Raw genomic sequence first — 16,684 nt, forward strand, 5'->3', positions numbered from 1 at the left:
ACCAAGGGGGCCTAGGACCACAGGGCGGGTGGCTCAGACCACGTGGGAGACTCGGATCGAGGGGGAACTAGCTCAGACCAAGGCAGGTGACTCGAACTAGGTGGGGTTGGCTCGAACCAAGGCAAGTGACTTGGACCAGGTAGGGTTGACTCAGAGAGAGAGAGAGAGAGAGAGAGAGAGAGAGAGAGATTTTAATTCGTGTTTTTTAATTTTGAGAAAGGGAGTGTATGGGTTGATTATCATATAGAGAGAGGGAGTATTAGTTACGAATCATGATGAAGCAAGATGATATTTGATGCCAGGAGGCATATTCCACGGTGGATTCCGTGAGGTTTTGTGGTGGATTCCGTAAAATTATATGTATTACTGGGGCTCATACACAACGTGGATTCCTTGTGCGAAAAGTCGATGGGGATGCTTGTCATTTTCAGGCGTCTCGTTAATTTAATGTGCAAGTGGGTGATTCCATAGCGGGTGATTCCCCAAAATACATATTTAAATTAATGGACGTTTATGAGTTTAGAATGCACACTCGTAATAAATTAAGGTTAGGATTGAGTTCTAACCAACTTATTTATTTTGTAGCTGAAGACTGCTAGGTATTCACTTTTTTTTATTTAATTGTATTATTGTTCTAACAATTGTGAATGCTTCAGTCGATGTGTAGAGCAGGCAGCGGTGGCGTTGGGAAGCACTGGGCGATAGCGTGTATTCAAGTTATTATCATTTTTTATGGGCGTGCATCTTAGGTGTGGCGCCAATATTTATTTTGATGCACTTAATTATTGAAGCGCTTGACATATATTTATTATTTTGTATGCGCATGGGCACACGATTTAAATATTTATTATTGGACATTGTATTTGGGCACAACCCGACTCTTTGGACGCCCAACCGCTTTATTCTTTAGTTGGACAAAAGCAAACACAAAAGCTAAAGTGTGCTAATTGTAAATTTGGGCTATTTTTGAGCTTGGAGATGAATAATATATTAAATACATGCTTTGTGGAGCGCTCACACAAGGCATGGGGGGAGATTGTACCCAATTAGTCTTTGGCTTCATGTCGTGCAAGTCTTATCTCTTGTTTTTTGTGCAAAAGTAGAGTTCTTTTGTTCTTGGGGATCTTCCGATGCTCGCTACGTACGCATATAGCATCTGATATGTGTACCAATATTAGGCACCCATGTAGTGGGTTTTGGATAAATACACACATGGGCCCCCCTATGCATGCCGATCATTGTTGGTTATGGGCCCATGTTGGCTTTGAGATGGAGAAAGGTAAGGCCACATCTTATTAAAGCATTTAGAGCTTCATCACCCATGACCATTTTGCGCATTTCTTGCAATCAGTGCAATCCAAGAGAATCCATATTCATGAACAATATGTTTGTGAAGCACTTGCTGTGCTTTTGCAAGAGCACCACATTTACCATCCATAGTTATTAAAGTGCTTGCAACATAGGGGCTTCTATCAAATAACCCTCATTTGCAAATTTCCTCATGTAGCCTTGTGCCCTTGAATAGATCCTTTTGCTTTGCACAAGCCTTCATTAGTCCCACAACATGAGTAGTAACTTTTGGAAAGACAATTCCTTATCCTCTTGAGGAGCCCCTTCGCTCAATTTAAGTGTAGACATTGATTAAATTTTTTTAACCTCTTCAAAAACCTAGGTTGGATTGTACTGACAATCCAACCACAAGGCATCTGCTATCACTTTGTGCTTGAAAACTGGAGACCTTGCACTAGCCTATGGTTAAAGTGGGGCAAAATAAAAAGTCATATCCTTATCAAAGCTCACAAGATTTCATGTTTTGCAGATGTGGAATACATCATGACTCATAATAAAATATATTGGGGCAAACTAACCTTGTTACAATTGCCCCACCATTGCAAGGGATCTTTGAACTCGATGTTGTCAACTTTGGGATGGTGTTGTTGGAGCTTATCATTGGGTGGTGGCTGATCAATGAATTTTTGTCAAGATTCTTCCAAAGATTGGAGAAGTGCAGAGGAGCACCTAATTTTCATGTTGCACACTATCTTTATTTTTCATCCTCAATAGCCTTAGAGCCACCATCGCAACTTGTAGAATGGGTAGCTAACTTATCCACCTTTGTCAAGATTTAAAATTTTCCTCACACATGCACCCCTCTGTGTGTGTGTGTGTGTGTGTGTGTGTGCTTCGGCAAGTTCAATATACAAAGTTTCTTAGATCTATCTTTCTCTTTCTCTATCTTCCCTTGCATTTCCCACACTACTTGAACATTAATTTAGACAACATGTGTTTATATTTGTTGATTGAAAGACTTATCTCCCATTTCTAGCTATCTATCTCTCCCCCCTTGCCTTTCCTACTTTTGAGCACTAATTTAGACAAAGTGTGTCTATGTTCGTTGACTCATAGACCTAGACATGTGTAAGTGTGTAAACCTGCACAATAGCATTTAGAGAGAGACCTTCATCTTGGATGTGCCTAGAGCATTTCAAAGCTTTATCATGATGTCTGTGTCTAGTTATCGAGCAGTTTGGACAATCCAAGAGACTACATGTGGTGCTATAAGCCTTTTTTGAACACTTCTTGCACTTTTACAAGCGTAACACACTTAGCATGCATGCTGTCTAATGTAGTGCCTAGCACAAAATCACCATTTTTCTATTAGCCCCACCTATGAGCCTTAGCTTGTATCACATTTATCTCATATCCACATCAGACCTTATCAACTCACATTTAGATAAAAGTATGGTGGCAACACTACATGGGAATATTCATTATCTCAAGAGAAATGCATAAAAAATTTGCTCGCATAATCCAAAAATAGCAACCTAGCTCATAAAAGGCTTAATTTTTCTCTTGTGAAGCTTTGAACTCACCCATGTTCTCTTGCCTATCATCATTTCCATTTTTATAGTCAAAATCTACATAAACATTCTTTTGCCTATCATCATTTCCATTTGTATAATCAAAATCTACATAAACATTAATCTTTGGAAAATAAGGAGCAATGATGCTTTAGAGAAACTACACAACATTTCAAATGCCATTTTTGCTATTGTTTTCATTCCTTATATCTAACAAGAGGCACTTGAGAGAGTACACCACGTTTGAAGATGATCAGCAAATGGCATCACCATGATCATTGCTTTTTCCATGTATAAGTATTACTCACTTGGAAATGAGCTCCTACACTCCAAGGCCCATAGGAAGCATATGTAGAATATATTTCTGCCTTTGATCATAAATAAGCCATGGAGTTACTATCATTAAGAGAACATTATGGGTGCACACACCTATTAATCAATAGTCATGGAAGGTTTTTTCACATAGATATTAGATTTGTAAATGCTTTTGCTTGGATCTATGCACCCACGTCAGTGCTTTGCACCTAAAGTACAAATTCTAGCCCTCGACCCGCATTGCTAGCTCTAAAAGTCTTCAACATACCGTGCTAGACTTATCACCTACAAGCTTTTTTCTTTTGTGTCAAATTTCTCCTTTCCTCATTTACAAGTGACTTATAATAAAAAATTAATACCACCACGTATACAAATGACATTGAAAAAGGTAATATCATAGTACTTCTATCTTGTTGAGCTACTTGGAAAACTAGCTACATCTATTTTAGTCCCTAGACCATGCAATGACTTGTGAGTTTCACTTGCACCATGTACTACAAATTATGCTTGTGTTCACATAACTATCACCTTAGCATAGAGCATGAATCTTGATTTTACTAAGGTGTTACTCAAATTATCTCGAAGTATGTGCATAAGAAGGCACTTCCCTAGTATTCCACAAAATTTTGTCTCAATCCAAATGGCCAACGTGGAAAAAATGATGGACATCCTTCCTAAAAATCAAGGCCACATACGCTTACTTGTGAACCACATGCCTATACATATTGAAGGATGCCCCATACAATTGCTAGTCATGATGAGTTGTACTAAAGATGTTGCCCAAGAAGAATGCTAAAGCACTTAGGCTTATCCCTAGTTGTGCACTTCCCACAAAAATTCAGGATCAATCCCAAGTCAATGAAATCAAGTAAAAATGCAACTCTCAATGCCTATTTTAGAAGAAATCGTATATGCATTGAGTTGACAGTGCCTGTAGGGATTTTCAAATCATGAGCAATGTAGAGTAGCAATGTACCACCAAAAAATTTCAATCAAATCCAACTCACTACAAAAACATCTCTCTTCTCTCCATCATTATCTCATGTAACTTGGCCTAAAACCAAAATTAGAGCATCACCCCCTCTTTATAAAACCATACTCAAGAAGGAGTTGCACATAGCTAACCACCTTGAGGGTCCCAACCTCTTGCATTACAAGGGAATAGGGGTATAGCGGTGGGCATTTTCAATGAAAATTAGCGATGCCACTTTGAGAAAAAAAAAACACACGAAAACCCGAGCGTAGCATTTTGCCTTTGAGAAAGAGTGAAAGAGAGATTGAAAGAGATTGTGGCTTTGGAAGGAAGAGGGAGAGGAAGAGAGAGAAGGAGAGCTTTTCATTGCCACTACCACTGGCGCTGCCGTTCGCGAAGAAAAGGGAAAAGTGCACGAAGGAAGAAGAGGGACTGTGCAATTCTCTACTTAAGTTTAAGAGATGATAGCAAAGTAGTTATCTTAAGCTAGTGTTAGATAACCATCATAGGAGACTATGGTGATGATTTAGGCTTGCTTTAGGTTGATCCTTATGGGATTGAGGTAGAAGTTTCCCTACAAGGTAGACTTAAGTAGCTTGAGGTAATGGAGTTTGATTATCACAAGGGAGTTTTGAGTGGAAGTTACATTGATTACATCTTGATAAATTTGTGCCATTAGGATTCGGTGGATAGACATGTTACAAATATAGATATGCACCTAGATATGACTATAGTCTCTTGATTTGCAAGGCCATGCACTCTCTAGCATTTGGATGAAAAGGGATCAATTTGTGCACACCTTAGATTGACCTTATGATCTTTCTCCATTATGAAAGGTGTTGGATATGGAATGACATGTATTGCTTTATCAATGCCGATCATCTAGAGCTTGAGATTGAGGCAATGATCAATGCATTGATGCCCATGCATGCCGAGACATCTGATCCACTAAGAGATAAAGCATCCATATCATTATATGATGGGTGCTAAGTATCTCGCCTGAAGGTGTTGCTTATACTCCTAAGTGTGCAAGAAAAATAAGGGTGGAGCAATGTGAGTGTGATCGAGTTATTCAAGTACATTCTATGTACGCTCCATTAATTTTTTTGGCTCTATTATAAAAATTAATTGTGCTTTTTCAAGGTATTTTATGATTTTTTTCAGCTTGCTAAAGTATCATATATTAACACTTGGAAATACCATGCTTGATTCTCGTGATGATACACAATACGTTTTACAAAAGCTTGGCATGGACTACAACAACATCCATGCATGTGTTAATGATTGTGTGCTATTTTGAGGAGAGTACAAGACTATGGAGACATGTCCAAAGTTGGTGCTCACAGGTATCGACTGGACTTGCAAGGACAAATCATCCCTCAGAAAGTTCTTAGAAACTTTCCACTTATCTTGCGTATACTTCACATGTTTCATACATCCAACATGGCGAGCTTGACAACGTGGCATGCATAAAATAGATCCATAGATGGAGTCCAATGAATATCAACGGATTCACATGCATGAAGCTATTGGAAACTGCGAGGAAGACGAGAGACGAAAGGAAGAGAGGAGAGAAGAGAGATATGAGACACCAGAAGTGGAACCCCAGAAGTGTGTCAACTGAGCACACATGATAGGAATATATAGAGGGGACATGGGGCGCTATATATAGACAGACTATATATAGCTAACAACCCCACTTAAATAAAGGTCCCTTACTATGGATGAAAAAACCCTTGGGGGCTCAAGGGAAAAACCCACAGCTCTAAATAGGCCTATCGTTATATTAATATTCAAAATATAAAATTACAAAATTGAACTTACAAGAGCCTATTCATAAGCGTCAAAGGAGCTACATCACTCGTGAATTACAACATCAACGGAGAAGGAGGTACATCACTCCTGAATTACAACAGCCTACACAGAGGCATCAAAATAGTTTTATCACTCCTAAATATACAACATGTAAAATAATGATAAGCGACATCACTGCAAAAGATAAAATCTCCAAGAAATTCCTTCAACTGAACTTGGGATGTAAGCAATATATCTGTCACATCAAAACTTAAAGAAAAACATTACAGTGACATTAGAACAACACAAGCTATATATAGCTAACAGAAGCCACATTAACTCTACCTTTCCAGGCTTGCACGAGAGCCAAGGAATCTTTGGCTTGGTCTTGCTATGGATGGCATTAACCCATTTGGTCTCCGCTAAACTTCTTACAGTGTGTGGTCTGTAGTCCTTGCTAACTACAACATCCCACCATGGCTTTCTACGAAGAAATGACACTAGATCCTTAGCTTGCTTGTTCCTAGGTGCTATAAAGTCAAGAATATGGATGTCTATCTCCATCCATTAGTTGATGAGCTTAATATTTTGTGTGAGGAGGGGGTCATCGTGAAAGATATGAGCAAACGCGATGGTCGAAGGTCCGCCGCCAATATATGAGTCATTCTCATATGGGCCATGCATGACTTTCTGGGATTTGGGGAGTGCTCAGGTAAGTAGGCTTCTGTTCTCATTGGTGATATCAAACATACCTTGTTCAAGTTTGTGTTGACTAAATAAGGGTGATAGGACAAGTTTGGTTACCTTAAGTTATCATGCATGTCCATTATGTGGGCCATAGTTAGACTCCAGAAGGTCACAAACCAAGAAGAAGATGGTATATCAAGGATATGTCACTTTCTTACCGCAGGGTTATGAACTGAGGGAAGGTTTTCTTAGACAACCTCCAGCACGAATGAATGCCCAAAGCTAGTACAAGTTGAAAATGATCCACATGGAGTCACATCCAAAAGGAATGCAATGGTTCTTGATTTTCTACAAGTTGCCATATTAGACCCACTTATAGATCAACCATATGTTGAATCCCATGCATATTTTCAAGAATGTGAGTAGCTTACTATGGGACCACATCACAGGAAAGAGAGACACTGTAGGGGCATGAATAGATTTGAAGGAGGTAGACAGGATGGAGGCTCTTTGGCCACATTTGAGCACTGATAGTCACTTGAAACTACCTCACACTCCTTGGGTTTTATCCACTAAAGAAGAGCACATTGTGAGGCAAATTATCAGGTCTATCCGCACCCCGATGGTTATGATGTGTTCTTATAAATTCGCTTTTTCTAAAGACAACCAACTATCAGGGTTAAAATCCCATGACTGGCAAGATATGTCAAGTACCTTCTAGCCTTGATTGTAATGGCTTGCGTATTTTGCTATTTAGTTTCTAGTCTATGTTTGTAATGCTTCTCATTTATGGTAGTTTGTACTACTGATTGCAATCACAAGATGCCTCACTCCAGAATTACGTGGGCCGATTTATAGATTGTTGCATTTAGTGTAATGGATCTCACAGAAGGAGATTGAGACATCCTCTATTGAATCCACAAGGAGGGGAGTAGTGGAGATGACCTGTCTCTTTGAGAAGTACTTGCTCACCAGCATGCTCCCGATAAAAACCCACCTCTTGGTGCATCTGTAGATGAAGTGGAGATTGTAGAACCTATCCATATGCGATGGATGTTCTTCTTGGAGCACTTCATGAAAACCCTGAAAGGCTTTGTGTGACAATGAGCTCGGCTAGAAGGTAGCATGGATAAAGGTTGTCTAGTGTTGGAGGCATTAGTGCATATTTCATAGTGGCTATCAATAGTGGATCCAGACAACAATATGCTATGGTCACTGAAGGACAATGATAGACTGACTGAAGTTGTGGTGGTTGAAAATGAGGTAGAAAAAATGATAGATGCTGCAATGGAGAAAGTTAATTGTTTTTGTATGTTGCACCATGCATCCATGAAGATGTGGCTCGCTAGGTATGAGGAAGCGAGGAAAGATCAGGAAGAAGCGTGATCGGATTTTTGATGTAGTACATGCCATCAACCAATTTGATAGCCTAAGGACATGGAGGAGATGTTGTGGTTTATATCTATGCAATGGTTACATGGAGCTTTGATCAGAGCTTCTCACAAAGGGATGGAGGTTTCTACTAAAGGAGTTGGAATTCTCGAGGGGATGTGGTCCGAAGGTGACCACATGTTTTATTAGCTGGTGTATCTAGATTTTATATGTGACAGTTAATCTAACCATTTCAATATACAATACAAAATATACAATGAGATGTGGACACATAGGTGACATTTCTGCGTCGAGTGCATCGATAAAATGCACTCCACAATGGATTTGGTGTCATGGCAAAGTTCGAGCAAGAGAGCCAATGGTGAGCCATGGATCCAAACACTGTTATAGATGAGATGGAGTATTTTGAAAAATTGCAAAGTGTTATCTTAGTGGATTAGCGTAGGTTCTCCATGATCATATTCGATATGCAGTTGTTTAAAGTGGAATTCGAAGGAGTCAGGGCAATCGTTTGGCAAGGTCCATTTGGATTTCTCAAAATAGATTCTGAGAAAAGATGGACAGATCTATGCGACATGTTTGTCTTGTTTTTCCATTGTGAAAATATACATTAACTTTTTTTTTTAAATCACGATATAAATATATCACAAATATTGAATCTCTCTTATATGTGATTTTGAACAAGTAATTTTCTATCCAAACCCCCAACAACCTCGATGGTGGTATGTTGTGCCTTTAGCTCCATGGAGTGAAAGAGTGTATGATGAAAGAAATGTTTCCAACATAGATGAGGAGAGTATGCAAGGGGAGGGGTCGATATTGCAAGGGGTGGAGGTCGAAGATGGCTTGGTGGAGCATGTAGAGGAGGAAAAATCGGGTGATGATGATGGAAAGACAAGAGGCCAGGAATTCTTTGAGAACGATATGGACTCATCCTTTGGTGGTGACCTATCTATCAACCTTCTAGTGTATGCGGAGTTGTGCCAGGAGATTGACATGGGACCATAGGCCTCGGGAGGGTCACTCATGAATATATGTATATATAACGTGAGTTCAAAATAAGGGGTTTTTAAAACACCATTTTTTACATACAGAAAGGTGTCACATAAAGGGGTTACTTACAGATTGAATAGAAAAGGGTTGTGTTTTATTCAATAAAAATTCACAGGTTATGATATTTATAAATAGGCCATGAACGCACGTTATATAGAGAATATATATATAGTGAACATACTTGTAACATCCGCCTACTCAATTAGTTGATGAATCGCTTATAAGGGTACTCTAGAATATACATTTTAAATAACATCATTTTTTAAAGAGTTATATTACCATGCTTTTCTTGAATATTTATATTGATTATGCTAACATCATTTTCTATCTGTGCAAGTGACCTTTGACGATATTTGGAGAGCAAGATGACTGGAGGGATGAGTGGCGAGGAGTTGTAGAAGATATTCACATGTATGTCTCCACATCAGATGGCCCGATTCAGAGATATGGCAGACCAAGAGTTGTCTCAGACACCATCAAGCATTTCTATTAGATCCACTTTGGCACACTCTAATGCTTCAGTTTCTAGTAGAGGAGGTTGATGCTCCAGACTGGGCCCGGAAGGAGGGAGTGGTTTTGGGGGTGCACGGAGATGTGGATGTTGTGAGCCTGCGGTCGCTGCTCAAGTTATAGGTACTACTTTCTGCTCTCATGCAGGTTTGAGAGAGGGTGGCTCAAGTGGTTGTTGTAGAGGCACCAATATAGTGTCTCTATCTCATCGTTTTGGTGGAGGCATGTCACCTGTAGGATTTGTCACACGTGGGGATATCTACTCTAGCGACTCCAGCTTTTGCTCAACTGTCCATAGGTGGCACCCCTATGGGTGTGCTACTCTGAGAGATACCACCATCGTGGGTATACCAAATGTACAGGGGTATCCTCGTTATGCCCAAGATTGTGGTCATAGGTAGGAGAGGACACACCTTAGACATACCCCAGAGAGGGGTATGGATACCTCGTAGATGATAGGACAAGAGTCATGATCATGAATGATGAGGGGAGGAGGGTAATGTCTCACATGAGAGAGTTGTGCCAACAAGTTTTTTGACACAACATCTTGGACCATTGGAAGAACATACCTGAGAGGAGCAAGGACTACATAGTAGCATCCTTGCACGAGGAGTTTCTAGTACCCATGACGGTAGAGAGGTTTTCCACTAGGTGGATGATGGAGTGCATGCGTGCATACATGCAAGGAACTTAAGAGTGGCACCTCAAATCCTGAGTGGCTAGATGCAAATGACTGGCAGAGACTCAAGGAGGAGGCTACAGATTCTGCAGGATATTGGCGATATTAGATGGTGAGGATCTATAGCCCATGCTTGGATTCGTGGAGTGCACATCCACTTCCTTTTTTGTCATGTGATTTGTGTAGGCATCTTCTATGTACTATGTTGTTATCATCCTTTATATCTTGCCATAATTCCATGAGTTTTCATCAGCAATCTTGTACTTATTCTATGTATAAGTCTTGTGGGTTCAAGTGCATTTTACACTCTTCTTGATGACCATTGCACACTTAACATGTAATCCATTTGTAGAATATAAATGTAGCACATAGTGCTATATGTGGAAACCTGCTTTGCCACAATTTTTTTTTTCTCTGTAAGTATCACTATTAGCACCGCAAATTTACTGCACACGTCACTATTAACATCACAATACACATCACAAACCCCTTGCTATTAGCATTGCAAAACCGACAAAAATTGTGACGCTAATAGCGACACAAATATTGATGCAAATAGTAATGGTTTTATGGAGGTGCCAATACCAACCTGTTTAGTGATAACAAGTGTATTTTTAATGAACATTTTTGTCTCTTTGAACATCAATATGAGGCCTATATCTTGTAGTGTTGATCGACATTATTCGACATTGTTACTTATCATTGTGTGTTAGCAGCTCAAACATTCGATTTGGATCCTCTTGCTAAGTTAGGTGGGACCTCCTTGAGAGATGCTCCATATCAATTTTACTTCAATTTTCTCAAATCTAAGAATCAAAGAGAGACTATCACATTTATTTAGAATGAAAATATATGCACCTTTACTGATGACTAGGATATGCTAATGTTTTCCACAAGCATCTCTCAGTGCTAGGCTTCGAAGTTGAGTCCAAGAGTGTTATTGATTGGTCCTAGTGTATTGCTAAAATTTTGGATTTCCACTCTAGGACCAATCAACAACACTCTTGGGCTCAACTTTGGCTAGAACTAAGAGACTATCACATCTATTTAGGATAAAAATAGATGCACCTTTATTGATGACTAGGATATGCTAATATTTTTCGCAAGCATCTATCAGTGCTAACACATTTATTTAGGATGAAAATAGATGCACCTTTACTGATGACTAGGATATGCTAATGTTTTCCACAAGAATCTCTCAATGCTAGCCGAAGTTGAGCCCAAGAGTGTTGTTGATTGGTCCTAGTGTATTGTTAAAATCTTGAATGTGGAAATGGAGAGAGTCCTTGGCACCTTGCTGAAATTAGCTTGCTCTTGGATAAACCATTTATTGAAGGAGAGGAATTATTTATGCTCAAGTCTATGAACATGGGAATTCCCTTAGCATTTATGGGTTTTAGGTAGAGCTCTGTCTTGCTTTTCAACTTTCAAGATGCATGCTTCAAAGATTTGACTAGCTCAAGTTATTGGACCATGAGTATCTCAAACCTTTTGGTTCTAAGAATTGTGTATATGTATGTATGAATACAAGAGTAGATGTAATGCTGAATAATGTGTGTGTATGGAGGGGTGTGTGTGTGTGAGTCATGTGTATGAGTATGTGAAGAAGGAGCAAGGATAAGTAGTATGTGATAGGTGTCTATGTATGTACTATGTGTATGAGTATATATGTACATGTGGCGAATGTTTCTATATATATCCCATGACTTATAAATATTGTGGTGAATTTAATATATTTATTTCATTTTTTTTTTTGCATGAATGGTAAAAGAGCCTTCAAAATCTCGATATACCTTAGAAATGTTGGCGAATAAAAAATTTTGGAGTTATAGCTCAACCTATTGGAGTTCCGAAAAAAAATCTTTAAAAATAAAAATTTAGCTATTTGGCAACATATAGCCACTAAAATCATCTATGGAACAGACAAAGGAAATTGATCAAACCTAAATGAAATCTCATCCATCTTCATAGGAGCAAACGTAGTAGGTGGATTCTTTGTTACCATTTCATTAATCTCCAAAACTATTGTAAATTCTTCAATATCTATTTCATCACATGTCTCCTCTATTTTGTCCTCTGATTCTTCTTCTTGTGTAATGACTCAAGAATTAAACTCAATGAAGAAATCCTATAAGTGATCATGCTCTTGTATTCCATTGATAGTTGACCTTGTATGCTCCCTCACTAAGCTTCCAGCATGAAGACTAGAAATCTCCCATTTGTCTTTGACATTTTTCTCATCCACAGAAACCTATAATAGATCAAATAAAGCACTATTAGAAGTATTCAACTAGTTAGCTATATCACTATCAGTGTCATCTTCTGATGAATAGTGCATAGAATATTCCCCCATTCCTACGAGTTTTGCAACATTCTTTTTGTGCACCATATTGACTATTGTCTTATCCCCATCTAACGAGGCTCAATGACATAGATCCTTGTATAACCGAGCATAATTTTGCTCAATCTTAGAGCTCTCATTAAATTCATCCTTGCATAATTTTGCTCAATCTTAGAGCTCTCATTAAATTCATCTTATATTCTAGGGCTTTCATATTGATTCATATCCATTCTCTCCTCCATGTGTTCATGTAAAAACTCTTTGGCCACAACTCTCAATTCTACCCAATCATGCTTAGGTCCTATTTGTATAATACCTTTGTGCCAGTTTTGGTTGCATTGGGATTGTAACAACCAAGGTCTACCCAAAAGAATTGGGTATGAAGTAGCTCCTTAGATAGGTCGCACTGCCAAAAAGTTAATGCTAAAATCCAACCCCGCGGTCATAGTCAAAATTTGACATAAGAGACCTAAGGGCGTCACTTTCTATTGATAAGCTAAACGTAGAACAATACTTGTAATCCCCTTCTTGTCATTCAACCCTAACATAAGCATCATTTCTTCTATAATTAAATTCACTACCGCTCTACCATCCAACCAAGCCCCAAATATCATATGCTTCATCACTTCCATATCTATAACTGGAGCCCTTGGATCCAAGAATAGATCCACAATTCTTATATATCACATACCTTTATCTATATTAGCAACTCTTGTGTTTGATGAGATAGTCATAGGATTTCTCCTTTTAGCCCTTCACCTTACCGATCTATGATATATCTCTCTTCTACAAGTAGGAGCATTTTCTAGTAATTATCTCAAGTTAATAGACAATTGTAAACTTTCCAATTCATCCAATACATCAAAAGATTTTTATTTCTCCTTATCATTATCTTTAACTATTTTTGACACTCTCAATCTTTGAGGAAATGGAGCCACTCCTTCCTTAATCTTTGGGAAATTTAAAGGAATGGGCAAACTAGGCTGATCTTAGGAATTAGGTGGTGAATCATTCCAATCTTTTTCTATATCACGATCTTTCGAGTGTTTTGGTAAATGTCTCTCCTATTTTGGAGTCTCAACCTTAGCATCATTAGGTTGAGTCAAACTTGGACCATGTTCTTTATCTAAGATAATTGCTAGGTTTGGTTTTGAGTGAGTGATTTCCCCAATCATTACATTCAAGTTAAAGGTAACATGTTTTTTCTTAATTGGCCTCACCTTCGAATCCTCTACAATTTCTACAAGGTTTGCGGTTGAGTCATCCATACATTTACCCTTATCTTGGCTTTGTGAATATGTATCTTCCCTTGGACAATCCTTTTCATAATGACCTTCATGGCCACACTTGGCACACAAAGGGAAATAATCCTCTCTCTACTGCTCATTTGGGCAAAACCTAGCCACGTGTCCATGTTACTCACATCTCTAGCAGACCACACTTGTTTCTACATTATTATTCCTTCTTAAATTAGGATTTCTATACTGTGAAGGTCTCCTCTCATTTCTAGAATATCCTCTCTGTCCATGATTCCTTGGCACTAGAGGTGTCCCTTGGGTTGGCATACCTTTAGGAATAAATGGCCTATTAGGAGGTCCTATTAGATAAATCACATTTTGACTATCCATATAATTATAATTTATTTGCATTTGGGTTGCTTGTTGTCACAAATGAGTTTAATTAACCCACTATTGATCCTCCATGTGATCATTTCTCAAGCAATATCCAACAAAACAAATTTCTTAGCTGATCACGAACCACTCTACTTGGTGTCATGACCTAAAACAGCTTGACACACTGGCTCTAAGGCACTATCCGTGCCTTTACTACTCACCCAAAACCACCTCTTATAGCCTCACTGCTAGGAGCATCTAAGAACTTTGTGTTTGCCTAATTTTGTAGTCCAAAGTATATTCTTTTCCCACTCCTTAGATGGAGTCCCTAAACATGATGGTTTTATACACCATGTAGCATACACACAAGGAGCACCCCTCAGTTGATCACTATAGCTTTACTATGACTCTCCTACACCTCGGGGTTTGGACCCAAGATGCGTTGTGAATATATAAAAAATTCGAAACAAACTCCACTCTTTCAAGTAAATAATCCAAGAGATAATAGATAAACCTCACCAAATAACTCCCAAGGAACCGAATATCTAGCCCTACAGCTTGGGATACCTCACACTCTCAATGTCGTATAATCACTCATACAAATAGGTGCTATGCATCCAGGATATGATACCATGTGGTGCATCAATCCAAGTGTGAATATGACCATTGTGCTTAAACAAATATTCATTAAAAATTAGCAATGTGAAAGTGTGAAGATAATTCTTTTCATGATTTTCTTTTTCTACAGTAGTGCTTTATTGCTTAGGGCTAGCACTGAGCTTCCTTGTGGCACTAGTCCCTTTTTAATTTTAAACAACCATGAACCCTATATGATATGCACCATGGAACATCATATTTAATGTACTTCATCACTCAAAAATCCCCCTACTCCCTACTATTTAAAACTTTGCATGCATTGATAGGTGTAAGGAGTGGTTTTTATGTATTTTTCTTTATTGAAAGTGATTAAAACTCACTCTAACAAAGAAATAGGGTTGAAATGAGGCTAAACCTCATGCTAGAGCTCTATCATATGTCCACAAACATTAATATTATTTTTTCTTATTTTTATGATGCAAAAAAACTAAATTGTCTAGTTTTTCTTAAATTTTTCTATTTAGTTATAGAAAATTATAGATAATTACTAATTTTCAAGTGTAGATTGATTACTCTTACAAAAAATGATTTTCTTAGCATGTTTCATTCCATAGGAACTTCAAATGCACACCAGAAACTCAAAAATCACATATTTTTCTTTAAATTGCCTAGTCTCGGGTTTTGCGTGTTTTGCATATAATTATTATATGGTTTATTTTTTCATGAATCCTTCAATATGACTAATCAAACAAAGTATGGGCAATCAAATCCAAGCATTACTAACCATTTCAAACAACAAGTGATCATAAAACGATAATTGGCTAAGACACTTGGCAAATTTACTGTAGACTTAGAGAAAATGCAAATTTAATTAGCAGGGACAACACATAGAACTGAAAGGAATAGACCACAAAGAAATAGAACTCATCTCTATGAAGAAATTGCAAAAATCAATCAATGCCAAGTCATGCATATTCACTCTTTTGCTTGCGAAAGTAGATGAAGAGCAATCATCAGATCAGCCATCTTCTTCTTCAAAGAACAGGGATCAAATATTGGACGAGCTATTGGAGAAATACAAGGATTTACCTTTGGCAAAGTGAGAGGTTGACCATCTTTTTGATTTGTTGCCCAACCAAAAGCCCCAAAAAACCTCCCTATTGCTTGTCCAAGTTTGAAATGGAAGAATTGGAGTGACAAGTCAAAGAATTGCTGCAAATAGGTTTAATTCAGCAAAGCCAATCACCATTTGTCTCTCCCATGCTCTTAGTCAAGAAGAAGGATGGATCATTTTGCATGTATATTGATTATCGGGATTTGAACAAGTCAATGGTCAAGAATAGGTATCATATTTCCCGAATTAATGATCTTTTGGATGAGCTTAAAGATGCAAAGGTCTTCACCAAAATAAATCTTCGATCGGGTTATCGTCAAATTTGAATGAAGGAAGGAGATGAGTTCAAAAAAGCTTTTAGGACTAAAAGAGGGTTATACCACTTTTTGGTTATCCAACCCTCATGAATAAAAAATTGTAGCCCTTCTTGTTCAAAACATTCCTTGTTTTCTTTGATGATATCCTTATCTATAGCAAATCCAAGGGGGGATGAGCATTTGAAGCATATACAAGAGATCTTTGACATTACGAAGACACAAACTCTTTCCCAAGATGACAAAGTGTTCTTTCATGGAAGATGAAGTTGAATACTTACGTCATTTTGTGGGTGAGCAAGGCATTAGAATCAATCCCAATAAGGTAAAATGCGTTAAAGAATAGCCTATTCCTATGAATGCAACCTCCTTGAGAGGATTCCTTGGGTTATCATCCTTCTATAGGAGATTCATCAAGAATTATGCTCATGTGGCAGCTCC

The sequence above is a fragment of the Lygodium microphyllum genome, chromosome 1 (assembly GCF_053477565.2).
Source record: "Lygodium microphyllum isolate KBCC chromosome 1, Lygodium_microphyllum_v1.1.10, whole genome shotgun sequence".
In the NCBI taxonomy this organism is placed as follows: domain Eukaryota; kingdom Viridiplantae; phylum Streptophyta; class Polypodiopsida; order Schizaeales; family Lygodiaceae; genus Lygodium; species Lygodium microphyllum.